The sequence below is a fragment of the Vigna radiata genome, chromosome 7 (assembly GCF_000741045.1).
Source record: "Vigna radiata var. radiata cultivar VC1973A chromosome 7, Vradiata_ver6, whole genome shotgun sequence".
NCBI classification, from domain to species: domain Eukaryota; kingdom Viridiplantae; phylum Streptophyta; class Magnoliopsida; order Fabales; family Fabaceae; genus Vigna; species Vigna radiata.
In genome coordinates this window covers 18,418,302-18,442,447 of record NC_028357.1, presented here as the reverse complement: position 1 = coordinate 18,442,447, position 24,146 = coordinate 18,418,302, and positions in this window count along the sequence as shown.

The following is a 24,146-nucleotide window of genomic DNA, read 5'->3' as shown; positions in this document are numbered from 1 at the left end:
ATATCCACGAAATTATGATAATAAATCATTTAAATAATCACATATGTTTGCTTAGAAATAACAAAAAAATAAATAAATAAAATTGTATTTTCAAAATTAACTTGAGCTAGTCGAGAGGACTAAAAGACCAATAAATTGATTAAATAATAACCTGGTTGAAATAAACTGTAAAGTTGGTTTAAAAGAATTGGTCAAAGAATTGAAAAAATTAGCTGTTAAAAAAGGTCAAAAATCTAACAAAAATTATTTATAATAGATGAACAAAATTTTTAATATAAGATGGCGATAATGCTATTAAATTTAAATAAACCTAGAATTATTTCTTGATTTTAGCTCTTATCAATATAAACTTATAATACTTTTTTTAATTTTTAGATACTGTCACAGCATTATTAAAATGAGTTAATCCTAGATTGAATGAGAATTAAATCATTAAATGTTGGATTAGATAAAGAAGAAAAATTTGAAAAGAGAGAATGATAAGAATTTTCCATTTGTAAGGCATAGCGAAATTTATGAGGAGGTTCCGTCCAAATTAGACCGGAAGAAGGAGGAGGAGCGTCTGAAGTCAATAACTCGCAAATGCAACGATTCCGGCGTGGCAACAAATAGTTTGCAGATTTGACTGTGACGTTGCGTTTGCAGCACATTATTAGTAATTAGCAGCCCCCAGTGTTTATTATTTTTATTTCATAAAACAACAAAATCAAGTCTTTTTTGGCACATCATATTCAATTCATTGACCATTCCCACCCATTTTTAATGCTTCAACCTATTCCATGACGGTTTTTGTTTTTCTTAATTCATTGGACCGGAACACGGACCGGTTTATTCATTAAACCTATCGATGTGTTTAAAATTAGTCTTAATCATGGTCATATATGCCTGATGTTTTTATTTCCACGATGAACGATTCAAAACTTAAACTTGTAACTTTTTTTTTATATATAAAAAGACATTAAGACCTAACTTATTTATAAGTGAGAAACCAAAAGAAAAGATTGATTTTCAGAGAGAAAAAATTAACTTTGTTAAGAGATTAAAATATATTTAACTATATTATAAGTTAATATTAGTATAATAAATTGTTTTTTTATTATTGTAATAACCTTGATTAAATATTAATCTTTTCATTACATTTTTAATAATAGATAAGATATATCAAAAATATATATATATATATATATATATATATATATATATATATATATATATATTCTTTCATATGAATGAAAATTTTAAAATATAAAATTCTAATTCAAATGAATTATACACTTGATTTTAAGGTCAGAAGACTGTATTGAACTAAATTCAAAGGTATGATATTTCAATAACTAAGTCCTTCATATATGATATGATAAAAATTATATTACATGTGAAACTCAATCCTTTTTTATACCGTTATTCCATGACATAAGAACCTCCATGAACTCTATAATTACCTAATATATTTCTTTATGTAAGTTTAATATTAGTAAAGTCAAAGATAACCTTATATTCGAAATATTTATTCAATATATATCCCAAAATCACTCTGTGTAGTATTTCCTCTTAGAAAATAACTACATTCATATCAAACACGTATAGATATTAAATATCAACTCACAATATACTTTTGGTAAAACACCTATAGTTTATTAAACTAAACACATAATCATTATACTTTTGGTAAACACTTAGATTCTACTACACCAAACATATTCACAATAGATTTCGGTAACAGTCATACTCTACTCAACCACACATTCACTTATTTTGTTTTCAAAATCATAAAACATTTATTTTTCAATTGTAAGACTTACTCTCACTCACTAAAAATAATCTCTTGTCTAGTATAAGTGTGCTCACTTAGAGGATGAATGGTTTGCTCAAAGACCATCCTCTTTCTAAACTCTTTTGATTTTAACAAAATATTTTTTCTCATAATATCGCTCAAACATAACAGAGTTTTATTGAGATTATTGACAAAAAAATATCTATATCACTCTGGTTTTTTATGATGACAACACATTCCTTAATAACACACATATGTTGTTGTTGTGTTACATGTTCTTATGTTGAATGTTTGATATATCTGTTGAACATGTTTCTATGATATATTGCTATGTGAATGCATACTTATTGAGCTTGTACTTGTTACATCATTTCAGGATGCATTACACATGTTTTAAAGCATGAAAACCACAAGCACGTTTGGGAACTTATAACTGTGTGACAAAGCTGTAGTAAAGTCGACTCCATTACTAATTGAATCGACTATGCTAAAGTCTTTGTACAGATTTTGAGAAACAGTGCCTTGTGAGATTTTGTGAAGGAAAGAATTTCAATTTGCTTTGACATGTTGAAGTCAATTGTGTGCACCACACACTCAATTGTATTAGTTGTTTGCTTTGAAATTTTGTTATGCTCATGAACAATAACGACTATATTTTCAAAAGTTAGTTGAGCATTGCATAATAGGTCAACTATATTAAATGAGATTTTATTTTGGTTGACTGAATGCTACTAGGCTAACTTATCTGTTATAACTGTCATAACCTAGTCGACTGGATTAGTAGCTTAATCGACTATGAGAGTGTTTGTTTAACAGAATTTTATAAATAGTCAGAACACAAATTTCTTTTAAGACTTTTGGGCAATTTGATCTAACACTTTTAGATTCTGTTTCAGATTAATTCTTAGAGATTATAGACCTCCAAGAACTCATCAAGAAGATGGTGGTGATCTTTCTTGAAAGAGATTCAAAGGGAGACTGACTGTTGATAACGGTCTAAAAACCGTTATTTTCATACTAGAAATTTGCATCAAAACACACCCTTTTATGACTTAGAATTAGCTTGAAATCATGCAAAATGCTTAAGTTAGAGAGAAAGAGAGTCAAGGTGGGTTTTTTGGATTTTATGCTTGGTTTCCCTTCTTTTGACAGGATTTATCAGGAGTTTGATGAATGAATTGAAGGAAGAGAAGTGTTGGATGCAGAAGAAGGTGGAAGAATGAAGCAAAGTTGAACCGCAGCCACCGTTGGGCGGTGATAGCACTGTCGGGCGGTGAGACCTTCTATGATTACACTGCCACGTGCTTAAAGGGCACACCCAAGGGGTGAAGATGGAATCACAGACACCGCCGGACGGTACAACCCACCGCTAGGTGGTGGACTCAACAAAGGAGTTCAAAGAGAGCGCTCAAGCGGCAGTGTTGAGGGGTGAAGTAGGTACCGTGCCTACCCCCGGGCGGTGTACTTATGGGCCTGGGCTTATTTTCAGTTATTTTTCTGTCTTTAAATAGAAGTGCACGAACCAGAGCATGTATCTTTTGGCAGAAACGACGCAGAAACACGGTTTTCACACCTTGGAGGTGGATTTTGGATGCAAGAGCTCCAATATTACAAATCTAGAGTTATCTTTTATATTCTTTCCATTCATTTCATCTAGTTTCACCATGATTATGGTGAACTAAGCCCTTTGTTGTTGGGGAACGATGAAGTTCTTTGAAACTCTCTTATATCAAATTTCTTATTTTATTCATATACTTGTGTTATCAATAGTTTGATCAGTTTTTCTTTTGTTCTTGCCAATGCTTTGTTTAAGACATTATTCAAATGCATCATCTTTGATTCTTTCTATATGGAGACGTATAGTTAGGTCTAGACATGAAGAACTTCTCTTGATGATAAATATTACCTAGAGATAGGAATACGAAAGTCAGTTGCCTTAAGCTTCTGTGGATATTGCTTGAATGATTGCTAGGGAGACTAGAGATAGTTTACTAGTAATTGTGATTAGGCTCTTTTTGTCGAGAGATCGGGTTTAGAGTAAAATAGAGAGTGGCATAAACATTGATAACAAAGTTGAATCTAATAAGAATAATAGATATTTAAGAGTGGATTAGGATGAAACTGTAAACCCCAACAACACCATTCATCCATATCTTTTACTGCCAACTGATCAAATCTTTGCATACATGTTTATTTCTTGCTTTGCATTTAAAACCCAACTTATTGCTTATTTAGGTCTCATTATTTCCATTAATCACATGAACGTTAAGGCCTAAGAGTCCTTTGGGAGACGATACTCGGACTTACTGTTTATTTATTAGTTGACACAATCTGGTACACTTGTCAAAGCCTTAACAAGTTTTTGGCGTCGTTGTCAAGGACTCATTAGTTTAACTATTTTACTAGTGTGATTATTGATTGAATTTGACTTGATTTTTTTATGTTTTTTTTTTATTTTTGTTTTAATAAATCTTTTCTAGGGTTTTGTGCCTAGTGTTTGTAGGATGCAGTACAAACAAGAATTTGACTATATGGACACTCAATTCTATCAAGATAATCTCGACCACTGGTGGGAACCTCACTCAAGCATGGATCAAGGTCAGAATGGACAAGCAGGAGGTCAATTCGATAGACCACATCAACCATCACTACTAGGGCAATAGGTATCTATTTTGAATGAGAAAATCAACAGATTGGACGAGATATTCGAACGAATTTTGCAAATGCTATCTTCCAATGAGGAATGTAATGAAGCAAGAAATAAAAGGATGGAGATGCAGATTCATCAATTTAATGAGAAATTGGATTCTAGGGTCAATACTGAGGTTAACCCTAGGGTGGAATGTCAAGCCATTAGCTCTGAAAGTGATAATGTTGTTGATGAGGAAAAAATAGAAAGAGATGAGGAAAAGATAGAGAGATAGAGAGAGAGAGGAGGAAAAGATAGAAGGGATAGAAAAAGAAGTGGTTGAGAGAGAAGAAGAAAAGATAAAAATTGTGAAAAGAAAGAAGAAAGTAAAAGAAAAGAAAAAGAGAAAATTTAGAGAAAAGAGGAGTGAGAAAAAGAGGAAGAGAGGAAAGAAGAAAAAATCATATGAAAAACCCCTTCCTCATCAAAAGAAGTATTATAGGAAGGAAAAGAAAATTAAGTGCTTTATGGAGATCTTCAAGAAATTGGAGATTAAAGTTCCTATGATTGAGATATGGAAACAGGTGGTTGATCTGATCAATTTTCTGAAGAAATTTAGCAGAAAAAGGAAAATGAAAAGAATATCAAGCAAGGAGAATGTGATTGACAACATTTACTGATGAATGCTACTAGGATAGCATCTACTGAGGGATGCTAGAAAGTTTAAGTATCTACTGAAGGATACAGGGAGGCACACCTACTGATGGGTGTTGGTAAGGATTGCACTTACTGATAAGTGCTAGAAAGGTTTGGGTCAGGCTCGTGACGTTAAACAAGCGCTGCCTGGGAGGTAACCCAGTGGATTGATTTATTTTTGCATGTTTTAACTCTGTTCTAGTTACATATGTGAGTCAAGTGATTGGGAATTCCATGAAAATAAAATTTTGAAAGTTGAATTTGAAGGATTAAAGGGATAAAACGTTTGAAACAAAGAAAAAAAAAGAGAGATGTGTAAATCGTGCACACCGTCGGGCAGTGTTATCCATCGTCGGGCGGTGGCGTCGTTGAGGGGTACACAGGTTTTTTAAAAGGGGCTTGATTCTTTGGCCCATTATTCAGTTTTTCTACCCCTTAGGGCTCACCCAAATACTCTCTTTCAGATCCCTCACTTATTTTCCCAACACTTTCCCATCATTACCTCTCTTGTAAACCCAAAATTTTTCAATTTTTAACCTAGCTCATCATCCAAGTTTGGGGTTTCTTGAGAGCCTTGCATCTAGGGCTGCATTCATCATCATCTAAAGAGCATTTTGCAAGCAATTAAGGTCTCTCCACCCAACTACATCATACAATTTTTCATTCTAGGGTTTCCAAAGTATGAACTTGATAGAAAAGTTTGTAGGAACATGAGAAATTAGGGCTTTTGATTTTTATTCATGATTTGATGAAATTGGAACTATTTGCACCGATGAAATTGTATGATTGATGCTTGGAATGGTGAAATTTTCATTTAGGTGGAGAGTAGAAGCATATAGGGGAATATTGGCAAAATTGTCACCGCCACCGCTGGGCAGTGGCCTGGTAGCTTAATTTTGTTTGTTTTTGGTTTGGTAGGTGGCGCTAAGGGGTGTTATTCAGCCCCCAACGCTGATCAATGATGAGATAGGACGTGTTTTGGTTGTTTGCTAATGTTTAATAGGTGTTACTTTGGTCTTTGGAATTGTGTTTGATGCAGGAATAACATCTTCATCAGGGGAGATAATGAAGACCATAAGCCGCAAGAGAAGAGAACATGATATGTTTTACTTTAACAGGTTTTTGCACAGGAGGCATGAGCAACATTTTCTCCATGTCCAAGAGAGACGTCTGATCATGGAGAGGAAGGCAAGCTGGATCCCTGATTATGCCCCACAGTTTGGACAGCAGTTGGAGGGAAGAAGTTGGGAGAAGTTGGCCACATACCCTGCTACTGCCAATATAGCTATGGTGAAGGAGTTTTATACGAATGCCAAGCCACTGGAGGGGTCTCATTTCATAGACTATATGAGTTATGTGAGGAGGAAGGTGACTAAATATGACCTTGAGACCATCAACAGGTTTCTTAATGTAGATTGGGAAGAAGAGCAGTGTCAGTATGAGCTGAATATAAGAGAAGGCACTGACTATGATGACATGGTGTGAGTGCTTTGTGTGCCTAGAGGACGTTTCTACAGGAACCCCAATGGAGCATCTACTCACATTAAGAGGGGTGATCTTACACCTTTGGCATAGCACAAGATGGCATTTACACATGCCAATGTGACTCCATGATCCCATATTTTTTACATTAATGTCAAGAGGGATATGTTCATTTACCGTGTGCTGAGTGGTATGGACATTAACAATGGCCAAGTGATAGCCAATGAGATTAGGAGCTGTGCGATGACTACTGTCAACACCCAATTTTGTCCGGGTGACTAAATAATGAGACTTGATTTTTATTGTTGTTCTTACTTTTATTTTACTATTTTGTTTAATTTTAAAAAAAAGTAATTACAAAAAAAGAAAAAGAAAAGAAGAAAGAATAAAAAAAAAAGCAAGAAGTTTTTAAAAGAAAAGAATAAGAAAAAAAAAGGAAAAAGAAAAAAAAAACATGAAAAAACGAAAAAAAAGAGAAATAAAAAAAGGAAGAAGAAGAATAAAAGAAAAAAGAAAAGCAAAAAATAAAAGAAAAAAAGAAACGAAAAAAAAAGAAAAAAACAAAAGGAAATAAGAAAGAAAAAAAAGGAAAAAAAAAGGGTGCACATGAATAAAATGGGAGAGGTGTTCCACGTGATTTTCTTGGAAAAATGGTGCAGCAGGCCCATAAGCAATTAATATTAATGCAACAATTAATATTAAAGCCGGAAAGATCACTTTAGAATACTTTTGAAATTTTGTTTTATTTGGTAATAATTTGAATCAACATTATGACAATCATTGCAAGGAATAATTAAAAATAATATATTGATTGTTGTATTCAATTTCTTCCTAAAGAGAAAAATATGATTTTTAATTTGATTCAATCAAGACCATTTATTTCCCTATTCTGCTAATTGACAATTAATTCGCCATTAAGGCAAGATCACAATAATATTACAGATGTGTGTATATAAATATGCATCTTGCAAACAAGAAAAAGGAGAGAATTGAACTCCGGGAAGAGAGCATAAGGGAACAGAAAAGAGAAAGAGAAAATTCAATTTCAAGAAGAGCAAGTAAGGGAACAGAAAGAGAAGAGCTTCGGGTTGCATACACCCTGGTTTTCTCTACACCTATACTTTTGTCTTATTTCATGATTTTTTTTTATTATTTGATTATCAGGTTTTTATTGCATGTAACCCCCTGTAATTTTATATCCTTACATTCCTTGTTTTTGTAATTCTGTTTATAAGTTTGTTTCATTATTGCACTTCAATATTTATTACACATGCTTTCAATACTATAAAATAAAGAATAAAAAAAAAGAAAAAATTACAAAATAAAAAAAATGGTTTTAGAGATTCTTACAAAATCTTTCTTTTTAATAATTAAATATGATTTCTAGTTTGTTCTTGTTTTATTATTGTTTAAATATTTCTTAAATGAAAAAAATAAATCTTAAAAATATAAAAAAATAGTTTCTAGTATTTTTTTGTTCTTTAATTCTTAATACATTTTTTAGCTGTAATTTATTTTCTATCTTCATATCTTTCCTTAAAAAAATATTTACGTAAATAATATCATTATTTGTATTCTATATGCATTTATTATTTTAAGTTTTGTTTTAAACATTCACGTAAGTACTATTTTCATACTATAAAAACTACAAAAATGAAAAAGTAAAAAATAAAAATATATAAAGTATTAAAAAAATATATTTTAAAAGGTTTAAGCACACGTGCGACCATTCTGTCTGCCTTGTGCTAAAAACCTTTTTCGTCTTCTTTTTTCAAAAAATTAACAAAAATTTATTTTAAAAGGTTTAACCACACGTGCGACCATTCTGTCTGCCTTGTGTTAAAAACCTTTTTCTTCTTCTTCTTTCAAAAGGTTAAAAAAAATTTATTTTAAAAGGTTTAAGCACATGTGCGACCATTCTGTCTGCCTTGTGCTAAAAACCTTTTTCTTCTTCTTTAAAAAAAATCAACAAAAATTTATTTTAAAAGGTTTAAGCGCACGTGCGACCATTTTGTCTGCCTTGTGCTGAAAACCTTTTCTCTTTCTTATATATAAAATACCAAAAAATATAAAAATCTTCAAAAACTAAAAACATCTTCCAACGAACAATCTTTAAACTAGAACTATGTAACCCTGATTTCTCACTTTGAGAATACGTAGGAGCAAGGTCAATCCTTGTCGGGCACAAAAAGTAAAAAAATATATTTTGTTTCTTTAGAGTTTTATTTTTTGGGATAGTTAAACATTTTGCAAACCACATCTTTATTCGCGTATTTTAATTAAGGGTACTGCCTTCGGGCAGGCGTTGTAGGGTGCTAATACCTTCCCTACACGTAACCGACTCCCGAACCCAATCTTTGGTTTTCGTGGACCGTGCTTTATCATTTTATGGTTTTTCCGTAGTTTTCCAGAATACACTATGGTGGCGACTCCAAACTCTTTCTCAAACCTGTTTCTTTTTGGAAAGTCGTCCCGTCACGATTCCGGTTACGACAACTACCAGCAACAAAGCACCATTGGGGCATCCATCTCTGATCACACAGTTATGCCATACAGTTGGGGTGGATATATATACTCCACCTTTTGAGCGCCCTAGGAAGGACATTGATGAGGCCTTCTATAGACAGTTTTGTGGAGGAGCAGAAGCGGCTCAAGATGTACCTAGAAGGCGTGCTAGGAGGAGAGCTCCACCACTTCGCGCCCAGGAGATGCACCTCATGATGCTGAGCCATTTTAGATGAGAGACCTGTATATGTCTCTAGTGGAGTCTAAATTAGAGGCAATTCACAGGGGGCAGATGGCGACTGCAGAGATGATTGTGAGCTTATATGATACACCTCCTACTCACAGGTGGACGATGGATGAGTTTAGCAGCATAATGGCTTGGCCAGAGCAAGCACAGGGGAGCAAATCTGGAGCAGCTGAAGCTCCAATCATGGAGAAGGATGAAGATGAAGATGACGATGATGATTTTGAGGATGCTAAGGATGGAGAGGAGGACTCCGATGATAGCATGGGTTGAGGAGTCTACACAGCATCTACTAATGGATGCTGTTTGCACTAAAACATGATTTTCTTATCTTTTGTTTTTGTTGTGTAATTTGAATCAGTAGAATAGGTTTGCTTCTATTGAATAGTGTAGGGTAATATACTTAGTCTGAAACTTTTCTATTATGATGGTTTGACTACTTGCTTGCATGAGATTATTGCTTGATGATGCTTGTTTGGAATGATGATTGAGATTGCCATATGCTGATATACAGGTGGAGTGTTCATTAGCTATGTGAACAGATGCATTGTGATTTTGTGATTGTGATTATGAGGCTAAGTGTTGATCTTTTGGCAAGCGTACCAATAGTCAACTGTAGTATAATGATTTTTTAAGTAAGAGTGTCGAACCCACGAGGAACAGTTTCAATTAAATAGCTAAATTTTATCTCAAACAATATATATACAAGGATGTTCAAACTGATTCATGATGGAAGTTGATAATTAAAACAACGTTACGTGAAAGTAAAATAATAACAACAAGTAACTTAACGAAAATTAATATGGGAAGTTGGGATTGAATTCATCTATCTCACTCGTCTACAATCTAGATGAATACAAACATATAGCAACCTAAATTACCAACATTGATGCAACACACAAAAGTCATTTATACCGATTCCTCGCATATAAAATCCATAAGATCAGTTCCTTAGATATTGATTCCTCACATATCCAAGAAACTGTCCAGCATTATGTTCAAGTGTTAAAAGCAATTGATAAACTGAAATCTATTCCTAGCATCACAAGATATCAAGTATTCATGCTCAGATAAGGGTTTTAGAAATACTTTCCAATCAAGTCTAAAATACACATTCATGAAACTATTGATCAGGTAGAATCAAGCATTAAGAGCAAAACAAAAATACCAATGTTGAATAAAACAGAAATGCTATATATAAATATCACCAGATTACATCCGAGTTCGAATAAATTACATTCAATCCTAAGAGAAGAGATCAGCCACTCATGGTGGCCATTGGCATTCCAAGAGATGAAGAAGAAGATCCTACAACTAAAGTAGAAGAAAAACTCTTTGGGTAGCTCTAGGTTTTCTGTTCTCCGCAACTCTCTGTTCATCCTTCTTTCTGTCTCCTGAGTATATATACTGCCCGAATTCTCGCTTAAGCAAGATTATTCTCGCTTAAGAAGTGAGAATAGACTTCTTGGAGAAGATAATCATTCTCGCTTAAAGCTAAATTAGTCTCGCTTAAGCTAAAATGACTTTTAAATCAATGGCTTCCTGGATGAATCTAGCTTAAGCGAGATCATTCTAGCTAGGGCGAAATGTTGCAGGATTTACTCTTCTCTCTTAGTTTACCTGAAATATATAGAAATTAGGGATCAAATGATTTCCTTTAATCAACAACTCAAAAACATGTGATTACTTTTCATCTTTCTTAGATTGGGGAAAATTAATACAAATGTACCCAATTCAAAACATAAGTGTCACAATTCCATATGAAAATTTACTACTTTTTTGCACTTATCACTAAGCAAGGTATTTGATTGAATGATTGGAATAAGCTTGTGTGAGGTTTTTGAGCTCCAAAGTTCTTATTGATATATTTGCCATCTACTTGGAAGCATGAATGATTTTGCCTGAGTTTTTGTGATTGATTGAATTGCATGTATGTCATATGATCAAGGCCATTTTTGAAAAGCCCTTTTCTAAGCCAAAAATGTTGTCCCATATGAAAAAGGAACATTGTATGTTCGACCCTTTTTGAACCAAAGCCTTAAACAGGACGAAAAACCTTGCTTGTGAAAATCTTTGCCTTGAGTTAGGTTGAGAAATATTTTGTGGTGTGGTTAAAGGTTCACGTTTGGGATTGATGGGAGAATTGAAAAAGAAAAAGTTTGACATTAAGCTATTGAGTTGAATGAAAATGCATGAAAAAGATAGAAAAGCAAAGAAAAAGAAAAAGCACGAGAAGAAAAAGCTCAATGTAAAGAAAAGAGAAAAGTTGGGAATGAGTGAGATTGATGAAAAGAGAGTTTGTGCTTGAACTATGATTATGTGAATAACTCTCTTAACTCAAGGATTTTGTGATCTAGAAAAACCAATTTCCTTGTTAGCCCAACCACGTTATAAGCCTTGGAAAAAGTCCTTGTGATGACATATGTATGTGATGATGTTGATTGTGGCAAATGAATGGCAATTTTGTTCTATGTGACATGTGGATGGTAGAGGGATGGAGTAATGTTGACAAATTGGCAAGTGTACCAAATCGTACAAGTAATATAAATGGTAAGACCAAGTATCGTTTTCCCAAGAGACTCGAATGGCTTTCTCGTTCGCGTGAATTAAAATAATAAGACTTGAAAATAAAAATTAATAAATTGGATTTGAGAACAAAAATATTAACATGCAAAATAAAGTTGATTCAATTGACAAAAGAAAACAANGNATGAATGGATGTTGTTGGGGGTTCACAATTTCATCTAATCCGCTCTCCCTTACCTACTCCTCTTGAATATTAGTTTGATTAATTAATTGTTATGCGACTTTCTTAGCCTCCCCTTAACCCGATCCCTCGGCGAAAAGGGCCTAATATTAACTACTGGCTTGCTATCCCTAGCCTCCCCTAGTAATTAATACCGCATTATAAACAGAAGTTAGGGCAATTGATCGTCCTACCCCTATCCCTAGGTGGTATTGCAAAATCAAGAGATTACTCACCAGTTCATGTCATTACTGTACGTCCCCATATCAATAAAGACAAACATCAGTTACCGAATAAGTTAAATGATAAAGGCCTTAAGCACAGATGATAAACCAACAATTATCAATCAAAACATATGGAGACCATATAAATAATCAAGAGTTTCAATAAAAGAGAGTATCAAAATATTACATTTTGTTTCCCCCAACAACAATAGGGTTTAGTTCACCATAGACATGGTGAAACTAGATGAAAAATGGAAGAAGAATGGAAGAGCAAACCCTAGAAAAGATGAAAATGAGCCTAAGCATCCAAGAGATCCTCTCCAGAGAGAAAAATTAGGTCTGGTCGTTCTCCCCTGTCAAAAGAATGACTCTGAACTCGCAGTAGGGGTATTTAAAGGTGAGGAGCACGTCAGAAAACAGGCCCAAGCCCAGCGAGCCACCGCCCGGCGGCAATCGCCACCGCCCGGCGGCAATCGCCACCGCCCGGTGGTTTCCCTCAGAACTGCCTAGTGTCAATCGGCATGCCTACTCCTCGTCCTGGACCGCCCGGCGGTTTAAGTGTGCCGCCGGGCGGTGCGTCGACTCTTCAAATCTTCATTTTTCTGCTCTTTTCTTGAGTCAACGACCTGTGTCTTTAACTCGATTTTTCACTTTCTCAAAAATAGCTACAAAACAATGCAAAACAAGCATAAAATCGCTAAAAACAGCTTTTGACTCTCTACAGACTCATTTATTGAGTTTTGCTTGATTCTAGGCTCATTCCAAGTAGTAAAGGGCGTAATTCGGTCCAAATTGACATATGAAAATAATTGTTTTTAAACCTTCATCAAGTAACCTTTTGAAACATTTGAGTGGTTGAGTGAAACACTTTGTCTAGAGAGGTAGAATTCCATGAATCTATGATTATATATGTGGTTAGCTAATTGATCGTTCATGAGAATATCATCTGTTGGATTGTATTTGAATGTGAAAAACACTATGATGGTTTGATTTGAGGCATATGTGCATCCTGATTGAATTCTTTGGATAAGCTGATTTGAGTAATAAACTTGATTTGAGATATTGGATTTGAAAAGGTTGAACCATTGTAATGAATTGTCGAAGACTAGGTTGCATTGTGTTTGCTTGAGGACAAGCAAAGTTCTAAGTTTGGGGTTGTGATAATGGTCTAAAAACCGTTATTTTCATACTGGAAATTAACATCAAAACACACCCTTTATGACTTAGAATTAGCTTGAAATCATGCGAAATGCTTAAGTTAGGGAGAAAGAGCATCAAGGTCGGTTTTTTGGGTTTTATGCTTGGTTTCCCTTGTTTTGACAGGATTTATTAGGAGTTGATGAATGAATTGAAGGAAGAGAAGTGTTGGATGCAGACGAAGGTGGAAGAATGAAGCAAAATTGAACCGCAGCCACCGCTAGGCAGTCATAGCAGTTCCGAGCGGTGAGACCTTTTATGATAACACTGTCACGTTCTTAAAGGGCACGACCAAGGGGTGAAGATGGAATCGCAGAAACCGCCGGGCGGTGGACTCGGAAGAGGAGTTCAAAGAGAGCGCTTAAGCGGCAGCGCTGAGGGGTGGAGTAGTTATCGTGCCTACAGCCGGACGATGTACTTATGGGCCTGGGCTTATTTTCAGTTATTTTTCTATGCTTTAAATAGAAGTGCACGAACCAGAGCATGTATCTTTTGGCAGAAAGGACGCAGAAACATGGTTTTCACACCTAGGAGGCGAATTTTGGATGCGAGAGCTCCAATATTACAAATATAGGGTTATCTTTTATATTCTTTCTCTTCATTTCATCTAGTTTCACCATGATTATGGTGAACTAAGCCCTTGGTTGTTGGGGAACGATGTAGTTCTTTGAAACTCTTTTATATTAAATTTCTTATTTTATTCATACACTTGTGTTATCAATAGTTTGAGTTTTTCTTCTGTTCTTGCCAATGCTTTGTTTAAGACGTTATTCAAATGCATCAATTTTTATTCTTTCTATATGGAGATGTATAGTTAGGTCTAGACATGAAGAATTTCTCTTGACGAAGAATATTACCTAGAGATAGGAATACGAAATTCAATTGCCTTAAGCTTCTGTGGATATTGCATGAATGATTGCTAGGGAGACTATTGATAGTAAACTAGTAATTGTGATTAGGCTCTTTTTGCCGAGAGATCGGGTTTAGAGTAAAATAGAGAGTGGCATAAACATTGATAACAAAGTTGAATATAATAAGAATAATAGATATTTGAGAGTGGATTAGGATGAAATCGTAAACCCCAACAACATCAGTCATCCATATCTTTTACTGCCAACTGATCAAATCTTTGCATACATGTTTATTTCTTACTTTGCATTTAAAACCCAACTTATTGCTTATTCAGGTCTCATGATTTCCATTAATCACATGAACGTTTAGGCCTAAGAGTCCTTTGGGAGACCATATTCGGACTTACTGTCTATTTATTACTCTATACGATCTGGTACATGATAACGGTCTAAACACCCTTATTTTTATGCTTAAATTTGATATCAAAACACACCTTTTATGGCTTAGAATTATATTAGAATCAAGTAAACCACTTAGTTGAGTCACATGAGAGTCAAAAGTTGTTTTTAGAGATATTATGCTTGTTCTTGCATTGTTTTACAGGGTTTTGATTAGAATCGGAGATGGAAGTGAAGTAGGAAGGACTTAGACTCACGAAAAGAGGAAAAAAGGAAGAAAAGAAGAGTCTAGTCCATCGCTCAGCGCTAAATTCTAGCGCTGAGCGCTAGACTCGAGGGTGCATTCATTGTTTTTTGCCCAAGCCGTGCCGTTGAGCATCCTGTGCGATTAGAGGGCTATAGCTGAGCGGCATATTGGACCACTGAGCGGCGTATTGGATCGTTGAGCGGTGCTACAACTTGGAGGCAAACCGCTGAGCGGCCAATTTAGGCGCTCATCGGTGCAATGTTGGGCCTGAGCTTAAATTCTGTTACTTTTAGGCTTTATAAATAGCCCCAGAGCGACCCTCAAAGTATTGTTTTGGCACGCAAAGAAGTCCAGAGCGGTTCTACACTCCTTGGAGAAGATTTATTGGATGATTAGGCTCTACTTTATCAAATCTAGGGTTTTCTCTTCCATTCTTTCATTTTCCATCTAGTTTCACCATGTCCATGGTGAACTAAACCCTTTATTGTTAGGGAACAATGTAATCTTTTGAAACTCTCTTATATTGAAATTCTTGTTTTATTCATATGCTAGCATGTGCTTATATTACCAATTGTTGGGTTTCTTATCTATGCTTAATGCTTTTATCGTTTAACTCATTCTGTAAATGATATTTGCCTTTGTCGATACGGAGATGTACGGGGAAGTCATGAACTGATAGGGAATTCCTTGATTAAGCAATACTGCCTAAAGATAGGGGTAGGATGATTAATTGTATTTTGCTTCAGTGTTTAATGCATTATTAATTACTCAGAGAGACTAGAGATAGTGAACTAGTAATTAATAGTAAGCTCTTTACGCCAAGAGATTGGGGTTAGGGTAGGCTAAGAAAGTTTGCATGGCAATTAGATAATTAAGCGAATTTAATAAGAAGAGTAGATATAAAGGGTGGATAAGATGAAATTGTAAACCCCAACAACTCCATTCATCCATATCTTTTCTTTTCCAATTGAATCATTTGCATTTGCATGTTTATTTCCGTTCTTTGCATTCAACCACAAATTTATTTCTTTACAAGTTTTATAAGGTCAATTTACATGAAAGATAAGGCCTAAGAGTCCTTTGGGAGACGATACTCGGACTTACCGCTTATATATTACTTGATAACGATCTGGTATACTTGCCAGGGGCTTAACAGTACACTTGCCAGAGCCTTAACAACTGCGCACACATTGCTTGATCACATATCTGCACATTGGGGTGTTCTTTGGTTGATGAAGATTCGTGTTAGCTTCCATTGGTTATTGCTATAATGACCTGTTGTGATTATAGGGGATAGACTCATGGAGTCTGGTTCACTTTGAGGATTGTTCAAAGTGGTTGGCAGATTGCAGGAGATGGGACATCTTGCTGCAAGTCTTGCTATGTTGTATTGGCTATATTTTGGTTAAAGGGTTAGAGATGAGATTTATATTTTTGACGTGGAGGTCTTCTATAAATTCCTTGTTGTAAAAACCTTGACTATTATAGGGCAATTGCTTCCTAGTATTGGAAGGACACTGGATATAGGCATTGAGGGCGAACCAGTATAAAAACCAGTGTTTGAATTTCTTTATCCCTGATCTTTTACTTATAGTTGACTTTATCATTTGCGTAGTCAACTACGTTTTTCCGCTGCATACAATTTTCATTACTTGCGATTCAAGAAATTTTTGTAAAGTTTTATACTTTGTTTTAAAGATTGCAAAAAGACTCTGATTTTGAAAACTCACCAATTCTCCCCCTCCCCCTCTTGGTGTAAAAAGAAGCTTACCTGTTTTTCAACAAGTTCGTCCATCAACCCTACAAACGTGAACTTACTTGATTTTCACAAAACTATTTTCATCCAGTATTTACTCATCTTACAAGCAAAACCTCTAGAAGATATTCTCATAAAGCTCACCCAAATAGTCTTAGCTCACTCTTAAGATATCGGCAAGTGTACCGAATTGTATCATGTAATAATAATGGTAAGACCAGTATCGTTTTTGAAGAGACTCACGACAGTAAACAATTGTGATATCTCTTAACTAATCAAGGCATTGATGAATGAATTTTAGGTTTTTAGATGCAAAAACAGGTGTTGAGATTGACGATAGGAGGAGCACTGGTTTAGCTGAACCCACAATCTCAGTAATATCTGAGTTTTTGATGACAACAACGCATAGTTGATAACACATGTGTATTATGTGTTACATGTTCTATGCTTACATGTTATATGCTTATATAAGAGCATGATTGTGTTGTTACTGTGTTGTTCAATGCATTTTATTGTGCTATATATGTGATTCTATTCATGAATGCATAACACATGTTTTTGGAAAAGAAAAACCATATGCACTAATGTTGAATTTTAATTGTGTGGCAAAACAACAGTTTTAATTCGACTTCATTATGGGGTGGTCGATTAAAACTCGTGTCTTTGCACAAATCTTTTCCAAAGTGTGTTGTGAGATTTTTCAAAGAGAAAGTTTTTCAAAACTATGATTTACACTGTTACATAGTCTATTATATGCATGTTGCATTCGACTAAGTCTGTTATTGTTTTGAAATGCTATTAATGCTTGATAAAACTGTTTAACGGTCATATTCTTAAATATGTTGCCAAGTATTAAATGTTATTCGACTGCATTAATTGTAAACTCAATTAATTGCTTTGACTGTTGCTAACTACTATAACTGATTTCTTATATTCGACTACATTAGTAGCCTAGTCGACTAAAATACATTAAAGTTGTGCTAATATATAAATTGACACAAATTTGATCTCTGTAAGAACTTTTGTGAATCTAACAATTTTTGTGATAACTTTTTAGAAAAGTGATGTCTTACAGAAAGAGGAAAACGCTCCAAGAATCAAGAAGAGACCATGGTGATCATCTACTTGACATTTCTTAAAGAGTAAGGTTGTTGTGCATTCAAAGTCCGATCTATCTACACATTTGGGTGTTTATTGCAAGATCAGATTCTACAATTTGTTGAAGATTGGGTTGTATTCCTATTGTGACTACAAGAAGAAGAGCGTGTTGCGTTCTTGACTTTGAGGGGTTTCTCAAAGGGTTTAGACAACAGAAGAGGGGATTCTTGTTGCTGGTCTTGTTATTGTACTGCCTATATTTTGATTAGAGGGTTTGAGAGGTGTTTTATATTTTTGACGTGAGGTCTCTATAAAAGCCTTGTTGTAAAAACCTTGATCATTATAGTTCATTTGCTTCTCATGGTTGGAAGGACATGGGATGTAGGCAGGACGGTCGAACCAATATAAAAAGAAGTGTTTGAATTTTCTTATCCATACTCTTTTACATTTAATCGACCCTAACTGTATTCAATCGACTTAATTTTCACTGCATTAGAAAGTCTTTTTCCTTGCATTTCAGGAAAGCTTTAAAGGCACCACCTTTTGTGAAAAAGATTTTAAAAAGACTTTGTTTTTATGTTTTACCAATTCACCCCCCCTCTTGGTGTGAGTAATTGAACAATTCTATTTTAACAATAAGAAAAGTAAATATGCATGCAATTGGATAAATTGAACAAAAGCACAAAAGTTGAATGAATGATATTTAAAATATGAGATGAATATGTTGTTGGGGTTTAGATTTCACTTAGTTCACTCTCATGTATATACGAATTCTACTTTTTCATTAAGGTTAATATCACTTTCTAATTTACTTAAAACCTGATGTCTCGGCGAAGAAAACCTATCCTTAATTACTAGCTTACAATGTCTTGTTTCCCTAGCAATTAATTCTGCATTACATACGCACAAAAGCTTAAGATAACCAAGAGTTTTATCCTTATGTCTAGGAAATAGTTCCCTTGGGAGCAATTCCCTAGATCTAGATTCCTTCGTATGTGTCTATATCACAAAAACTAATGATCATGCCATGAATGAGTTAAACATAACAATGCATAAAGTATAGAGGAAAAACCCTAACAATTAATGAAATAACCATATATCAATAATAAGAATCAATTCAAATACAAGAGAGTTTAGAGGTTACTGTTAAGACTCCGACAAGTGTATTGAATCGTATCAAGTAATATAAACGGTAAGACCGAGTATCGTTTCCCTAGAGACTCATAGGCCTAGACTTTCATGTGATTTCTTGATTATTTTAGACTTGAGAAAACGAAAATTAAAGTTTATGCAAGACAGAAAGTAACATGCAAAGGTTTTGATCAATTAACCAAAAAGATAATGTAGGTGATTAATGTACGAATGAATTATGTTGTTGGGGTTTATGATTTCATCCTATCCACTCTCATATATCTAAGAATTTGACTTTTTCATTAATGTAATGCTGTTGAGATTGTTGACAACACAATATCTGTATCACTCTGGTTTTTGATGATGACAACACATTGTTTAATAACACACATATGTTGTTGTGATGTTACATGTTCTTATGCTGAATGTTTGATATATCTGTTGAACATGTTACTGTGATATATGGCTATGTGAATGCATATATATTAAGCTTGTACTTGTTATATCACTTCTGGATGCATTACATATGTTTTAAAGCATGAAAACCACAAGCATGTTTGTGAACTTATAACTATGTGACAAAGCTGCAGCAAAGTCAACTCCATTATTGATTGAATCGACTATGCTAAAGTCTTTGTACAAATTTTGAGAAACAATGCCTTGTGAGATTTTGTGAAGGAAAGAATTTCAATTTGCTCTGACATGTCGAAGTCGAATATGTGCGCCACATTTTTGATTGTATCAGTTGTTTGCTTTGAAATTCTGTTATGCTCATGAACAGTAACAACTATATTTTCAAAAGTTAGTTGAGCATTCAATAGTAGGTCAAATGTATTGAATGAGTTTTTAATTTGTTTGACTGAATGCTACTAGTCTGACTTATCTGTTATAACTGTCATAACCTAGTCAACTGAATTAGTAGCTTATTCGACTATGAGAATGTCTGTTTAACAGAAATATATAAGAAACTTTTGGGCAAATTGATCTAACAGTTTCATATTTTGTTTTAGATTAATTCTCAGAGATCATTGAGCTCTAAGAATTCTCCAACAAGACGGTGGTGATCTTTTTTGAAAGAGATTCAAAGGGAGACTGATTGCGCACACATTGGTTGATCACATATCTTCACATTGGGTTGTTCTTTGGTTGATCAAGATTAATGTTAGCATCCATTGCTGATTGTTGTTGTGATTATAGGTGATTGATTGAATTTCATGCATGTGTCACAACAGGTCACAACATCAATCACCAATGGATGCTAACAATAATCTTGATCAACAAAAGAACACCTCAATGTGAAGATGTGTGATTAAGCAATGTGTGCGCAGTCAGTCTCCCTTTGAATCTCTTTCAAGAAAGATCACCACCGTCTTCTTGGAGAATTCTTAGAGCTCTATAATCTCTGAGAATTAATCTGAAACGGAATCTAAAAGTGTTAGATCAAATTGCCCAAAAGTCTGAAAACAAACTCGTGTTCTAACTATTTATAGAATTTTGTTAAACAAATATTCTCATAGTCGAATAAGCTACTAACCAGTCGACTAGGTTATGACAGTTATAATAGATAAGTGAGACTAGTAGCATTCAGTCAACCAAAATAAAATCTCATTTAATACAGTTGACCTACTATTCAATGCTCAATTAACTTTTGAAAATATAGTCGTTACTGGTCATGAGCATAACATAATTTCAAAGCAAACAACTAATACAGTCGAATATGTGGCGCACATAGTTGACTTCAACATGTCAGAGCAAATTGAAATTCTTTCCTTCACAAAATCTCACAAGGCACTGTTTCTCAAAAATTGTACTAAGACTTTAGCATAGTCGATTCAATTAATAATGGAGTCGACTTTACTTCATCTTTGTCACATAGTTATAAGTTCTCAAATGTGCTTGCGGTTTTCATGCTTTAAAGCATGTGTAATGCATCCAGAAGTGATATAACAAGTACAAGCTCAATATATATGCATTCACATAGCAATATATCACAGTAACATGTTCAACAGATATATCAAACATTCATCATAAGAACATGTAACACAACAACAACATATGTATGTTATTAAGCAATGTGTGGTCATCATAAAAAACCAGAGTGATACAGGTATTGTGTTGTCAACAATCTCAAAAACAATAAGTTGTGTTTTAAATGCAAAACAAGAAGTAAACATGCATGCAAAAGTTTGATCAATTGACAGTAAATGATATGGATGAATGGTGTTGTTGGGGTTTACGGTTTCATCCTAATCCACTCTCATATATCTATTATTCTTATTAGATTCAACTTTGCTTCATTCTTCCACCTTTTTCTGCATGCAACACTTCTCTTCCTTCAATTCATTCATCAAACTCCTGATAAATCCTTTCAAAACAAGGGAAACTAAGCATAAAACCCAGAAAACCCACTTTGACGCTCTTTCTCTCTAACTTAAGCATTTTGCATGATTTCAAGCTACTTCTAAGTCATAAAGGGTGTGTTTTTATGTAAATTTGAAGTATGAAAATAACAATTTTTAGACCGTTATCATAATGCAACCAGATATGATGTAACATGTACAAGCTCAATAAGTATGCATTCACATAGCAGTAAAACACAGATACATGTTCAACAAGATATCAACCAATCAGCATAAGAACATGTAACACAACAGCAACATATGTGTATTATTAACAATGTGTTGTCATCATAAAAAACCAAAGTGATATAGATATTGTGTTGTCAACAATCTCAACACATCTCTTATTTTTTCTGATGTGGGACTTTGTTTGTACCCAATAATTCTAAGCATGGTTACCCACCATGGTACAAAAAGAATGACAAAAATCAAGACAAAGTGGGGCCGAGCGACTGGAATTCTGCCAACATTTGTAAGAGTGATTCTGCCCCAGAAGGTATTCAACTCACTCAATAGGTCAACAACAATGTTGCCTTCAATTCTCTTACCCTAGAACAAATGCAAAAAACTACTTAGAATGATAGAAAAGGTTGATGACCATTCACATAAGGTTAATTAAGTGCAAAGAAACACAACAAAGGACAAACAATGTACCTCTTGTTGAATTATAGACACTAGAGCCACTGATCATGTGACCCATGAGAAAAAACTCTTAGTCACCTTTTATAAAATTAAACCCATATTTGTCAGACTTCCAAATAATTCTACTATCACTACTGAACATGTAGGATCTATTTAATTTTCTAAAGATTTTATCATCTTTAATGTCTTATATATTCCTATTTTTTCCTTTAACCTAATTTTTGTCCAAAGTCTGATTAACGACTTAAACTACACTCTAACATTTTCTTATGAGATGTATCAGATAAGGGACAACTCTACATTGAAGACGATTGGGTGTGCTAATGTCTGCTAGGGTCTCTATTACTTACAATCTTTTCCCATCTCTGACCAATATTTTATTCAAAAATTTGTTTTCTCTTATGAATATGTTGATGTAAATCTGTGGCACTATAGATTAGGCCATCCAGGACATAAAACTATAGAACAAATATGAAAAATTTTCCTTATGTACAAATGACTTTTGATACTATTTGTGATACATGCCACTATGCTATGCAACATAAATTGTCTTTTTCTAGAAGTACTTCTTTGTTCACTGAATGTTTTGAAACAATCCATTGTGGTGTATGGGGTCCTATTTTCACTCCTTCTATTCCTGGTCATAAATATTTCTTTACTATATTTAATGATTACAACATACATAATTGGACTTTCTTAATTCATAATAAAGGCCAAACTAGAGATCTATTGCATAATTTTATTGTAAGAACTAAAAATCAGTTTAATAAGATGGTTAAAACTATTAGGTCTGACACTGGACCTGATTTTAACTGTGTTACTCTATATGATTCTCATGGCATCAATCATAAAAGAGTTGTGTTGAAACTTCTCAACAAAATATAACTCGTAGGCTTCTTTTCAATCCAATGTTCCTAATGTTTATTGGTCTTATGTTGTCACTCATGCTATATGTCTAATAAATAGGCTACCTTCCATTGTTCTTAATGGAAAAACCCCTCACGATGTACTGTATGATGCTCCTCCCATTCATCTCAATTTAAAAACCTTTGGGTGTTTGTGTTTTGCTTCCATTCTTGAAAGTAACAGAAGAAAAGTTAACCCTAAAGCCAGGAAGGGAGTCTTTCTTAGCTAGTTATAAGAATGGTGTCAAGGGTTATATTGTCCTTGACATCAATATTAGGGAACTTTTCATAAGTAGAAATGTAGTCTTCTATGAAGATGGTTTTCCCTATAAAGACTAGTAAAACAATAAAGAAGCCAAAGCAAGGAAGAAGAAGTAACTACGTTTCTTAATGACCTTCTATGTAGCTCCTATTCAATTAACATACTGAGCTGGCTAATACTAATAGTAACATAAAAATAGAAATATGCTGAAAGTAAGGAAAATCAAATTCGCAAAAGATACACCAGAGTTAGAAGGATTCTCGTATACGTAAATGACTATGTACATTAGGTTAATCAATCCTTTTATATGAAAAATAATTTTAAGACTCCTTATCCAATTTCTAACATGTTGTCTTACAATTCTGTTTTTGAGAAACACTTAAGATACACTTTGACCATAATTTCCCACAATGAACACCACTCCTACGATGAGGCCAAAACCACACATGAGTGGACAGATGCTATGCAGAAAGAGATCACGGCTTTACAGGATAATAATACCTGGTATCTAGCACACCACCTCTTGGAAAAGCTCCCATCGACTATAGATGGGTATACAAGACCAAATACAAAGCTGATGGCACCATAGAAAAGTACAAGGCCCACCTAATAGCTAAAGGTTATACCCAACAAGAAGGAATAATTTTTTAGACACATTTTCCCAAGTTTTTAAACTCACTACTGTCAGGTTACTAATAGCTTTTAATGTTTCAAAGAACTGGTTCCTACACCAGCTCAATGTGGACAATGCATTACATGGGGACCTAAATGAAGAAGTTTACATGGAGCCACCACCTGGTCTACATGTCCATGAAAAGGGTCAAGTTTGCAGACTCCTTGACTCTTTGTATGGGCTAAACCAAGCCGGTAGGGAATGGTTTGAAAAGTTATCCTTCTTCCTTATTTCTGTTAATTATATCCAATTTAAATTTGACCACTCAATCTTCATTAAGAAGACA